The sequence below is a fragment of the Triticum dicoccoides genome, chromosome 1A (assembly GCF_002162155.2).
Source record: "Triticum dicoccoides isolate Atlit2015 ecotype Zavitan chromosome 1A, WEW_v2.0, whole genome shotgun sequence".
Taxonomy (NCBI): domain Eukaryota; kingdom Viridiplantae; phylum Streptophyta; class Magnoliopsida; order Poales; family Poaceae; genus Triticum; species Triticum dicoccoides.
In genome coordinates, this window is record NC_041380.1 from 372,447,711 (window position 1) to 372,452,071 (window position 4,361).

A 4,361-nucleotide genomic window follows, 5' to 3' on the forward strand; every position below is an offset into this window, starting at 1 on the left:
TATCGGTGGAGCTTATCGACGGGGTGTTCTATCAGCTAAGCAAGGACAATACCTTGGTAGTCATCACGGCTGATTACCTAGGGTTAATCCCGGCCTCCCAGGTGACAGAAACCGGAGTCTCATTCCCTTGAGAGGGATTCCACTCTCACGTATCCCGGTGTTTCTGACGACGACCGTGTTTTGCAGGGGAGATTTCCGAGGCGGGAGGCCGAACCTACAGCGGCTAGCCAATGAGGGGCCGTAGAGCCCCGTAGGGCAAAAAGGAATGAAGTCCAGACTGAAATGCCGGCGCAAAGGTATAGTGCACCCCCTATTTCCCTGGAGTTATTCTGTTAGGGCATATTAACGTTCATGCTATCTTCAGGACGAAGAGACCTCGCCGGACTACATCCGGAGAGGTTGCCAATCATGCCTCCACCAGCCAGGCTCCAACGTCTGGCCAAGAAGCGGAGGCGGGCACAAGGCGTGCACCGGACACTCCTCCGACAGAGGATGCGGATAGGCTGTCCGCCACAAATTCAGAAGTGGAGAGTGCCATGAACCACAGGCGTCGCCGGACAACTCTACGCGACGCTTGTTTCTCCCAAGAGGCTTTAGACGCCTTTAATTCGGGAGATGCGTACCTCCGTGCTGCTCAAAATGGTTTAGCCAGAGCCATGGAGCAGTATGTGAAAGACATACGGGTAAGAAAAATTTGGTTAAATATATATATATATATGCCAGTAGCCCCCGAGACTTGAAACAGTTAGAGCAATTGATTTAAGGATCATTTAATATGCAGGTTCTTACAGAGAAGAATACTGTACTGTCCCAGGAGCTGGAAAAGTGCAAGGCCCAACTAGAGGCTGCACTAGCCGCAGCAGGGGAGCCCAAAGAGACCCCCTCAGGTAAAATACACTTCAAAAGATTAGTATTGTGCGGTGTGGGTGCAAATCTGACAAATCAAATTGCAGATGGCGCCGGACTCGATCCGGACAAGCAACAACTCTTACGCCAGCTAAAGGCCGGTGAGATTATGTTGACGAGGGTGAGGCGAGAGAAGAATGATCTTCAGGATGCCAACACCAAGCTGGACGTCGAACTTAAAGATGTTCGTGGCCAGCTGTCGGACTCCACGAAGGAGAATCAGCGGCTTTGACGCGGCATTTTTAGTAAGTGCTTGAACGAACTTTGAAAAAAGAGTTTGGTGAGGAAGTCGACTAACAGAGTAATGTCTGTAGGTATGCTCACAGGTCGTCCTGCAGAGGAGATGCCCGGCTCTACGGGTGACCTTCTTCCCAAACTCATGCAACTGCACGAGCGAATTCGGCAGGCGATGCGAGGTGTTGCCCAAGCCCTATGGCCTGCCCACTCCGTGCCCGAGAGCCTTGGAGAGCTTGCGGAGAAGCTGAAGGGAGCTCGGCGGCGCTTCCGGTTGTGGAAGATATCGGCCTGCCGACAAGGCGCTCGGGAAGCCTGGGCCATGGTGAAGACCCATTTTACGAAGTCTGACCCGAACCACATGGCCGAGGTCGGACTAGTGGGGCCTGACGGGAAGGAGATCCCTGTGAGCTTAGTATACAGCCAAGTAGAGTTGGCCGCAAAGTATTCCCAGCAGGACTGTAAATTAGACAGCCTGTTAGATGGTATAGAAGAGGAATACAATCAGTCAGAATGACTATGTAATTTTGAATTGACATGTTAATGCCTTCTAGCCGGATTGTAGATCGTTTGTCGTTGCCGACCTTTTCGCTTCAACCTCGAGACCTGACGGTCCGGAGTGTGTCCGAATGCCATAGCGGTTATATAAGAACCGTGGTATGCGTGGAGACCAGGCGTAGGGGTCATTAGTGCTTTATCAGACAAGTGCCCAACTAGTTATGTTATATTACATGGTTAGTAAGAAACATCTTCCAGAGAGAATAGTTCCGTTAGGGGTTCCTTTCGCTGGGAGGCATGCCCTAAAGTGCATGTCCGGACTGCGTAAAAAGACGCAGATAAAAGCATCTGGGGGCGCATAAAATGGGTAAAAAGATCATCTTTTATCTAACCGACCGAATATTCCCTTAAGAACGCTAGCTTTCGGCTTCACCCAGTCTGAGGTACACATCCGGCTGACCCGGCAGTAGCAATCGCAGAGGTGCTCCCTTTACCACCTAGCCGAACAATCGGGAACGTAGGGGTAAGCACAGGAGCCAGGCAACCCAGCTTGGCCAAAACTTAAGTCATATCGATGCATATAATGGTGAAGAAAAAGGTACATGCGGAAGTTTGACGCATGAGTTGGGCATGAAGCCCATATAAGTAAGCTTCTGTTAAAGAAGCCCCCAGGTTTAATGAGCGCGAGTGGCGCATCACTAGATGAGCCTTTAAGGGCTATAAAAGAAAAGAGGGGAAGGAGAGAAATGTAAGACAGAAAAAATGCAAAAAATGGACAGAGGAAGGAGACGAACACATAGTCCGGCGCTAGGCATAGAATCTTCGGAGACGGGTAGCGTTCCACGGGTTCGGCTCGAGTCAGTTATCCGACGCATCTCGCAGGCGGTACGCCCCGCCAGTCAGGACTTGGTCGATTATGAATGGACCTTCCCACTTGGGCTTGAGTTTGTCCTTTTTCTTATCCGGCAGGCGTAGAACTAGTTCGCCAACATTGTAATTTTTGGCCCGTACTTCTCTGCTTTGATATCTTCGGGCCTACTGTTGATAATATGCGGAACGGGATTTTGCCACGTCACGCTCCTCCTCCAGGGCGTCCAAGTTGTCCTGCCGATCGAGCTTGGCTTCTCTTTCTTCGTACATGCGCACTCTAGGTGAGTCATGAATTATGTCGCAGGGCAGAACTGCCTCTGCGCCGTACACCATAAAAAATGGCGTGTATCCGGTGGTGCGATTTGGCGTGGTCCGCAGCCCCCATAGCACGGAGTCGAGCTCCTCTACCCAGTGCGTGTTAAATTCCTTGAGGGACCGCACTAGTCTAGGTTTAATGCCGCTCATGATAAGACCATTTGCACGTTCGACCTGGCCGTTGGTTTGTGGGTGATAGACGGAAGCATAATCGAGCTTGATGCCCATGTTTTTGCACCAGAGTTTTACCTCGTCGGCGGTAAAGTTTGTACCGTTATCGGTTATGATGTTATGGGGGACGCCATAACGGTGTACAACCCCGGATATGAAGTCTATCACAGGTCCGGATTCGGCCGTTTTAACCGGCTTGGCTTCTATCCATTTGGTGAACTTATCCACCATGACCAGTAAGTGTTTTTTCCTATCGGTCCCACCTTTAAGGGGTCCGACCATGTCAAGCCCCCAGACCGCAAAAGGCCAGGTGATGGGTATAGTTTGGAGTGCGGTAGGTGGCATATGGCTTTGGTTTGCAAAAAGTTGGCAACCATCGCATCGTTGGACTAGGTCCTGAGCGTCTGCCCGGGCCGTCGGCCAATAAAAGCCTGTACGGAAAGCCTTGCTAACAAGGGACCGAGCAGCGGCGTGGTGACCACCGAGTCCGGCATGAATTTCAGCCAGAAGGTTCCGCCCTTCCTCTTCGGAGATGCACCTTTGAAGGACTCCGGTAGTGCTTTTCTTATAAAGCTCTCCCTCATGGACTCTATAGGCTTTAGATCGCCGCACTATGCAGCGGGCCTCGTTTTGGTCCTCCGGGAGTTCCTGCCTAGTAAGGTAGGCTAGGAATGGTTCTGTCCACGGGACGATGACCGCCATTATTACGTGGGCTGAAGGTGTAATTTCATTGGCAGAGCCTCCAATTGTGTCAGATTGTTTGGCGTTGAGTGGTGCGGCTGGGTCCGGGCTGTTATTTGCGGGTTCCCCCTCCCATGCTACGGATGGTTTGAACAATCTTTCCAAAAAGATATTGGGGGGACTGCGTCGCATTTTGCTCCAATGCGTGCCAGGACGTCCGCTGCTTGATTGTTTTCTCGGGCTATATGGTGAAACTCCATCCCTTCGAACCGAGCTGACATTTTTAGGATAGCGTTGCGGTAAGCTGCCATTTTTGGGTCCTTGGCGTCGAAGTCTCCATTTATTTGGGATATCGCGAGGTTTGAATCCCCGCGTACCTCTAGGCGCTGGATACCCATGGATACTGCTATCCAGAGACCGTGTAGGAGGGCCTCATATTCGGCTGCATTGTTGGAATCCGTGTACATGATCTGGAGCACATATTGGACTGTGTCTCCTGTGGGGGACGTCAACACGATGCCAGCCCCCAGTCCGGCCAACATTTTGGAGCCATCGAAATGCATAATCCAGTTTGAATATGTGCCGTACTCTTTAGGGAGCTCGGCCTCCGTCCATTCTGCGACGAAGTCGGCCAAAACTTGCGATTTAATAGCTCGCCGTGGCTTGTAGGTTATATCGAACGGGAG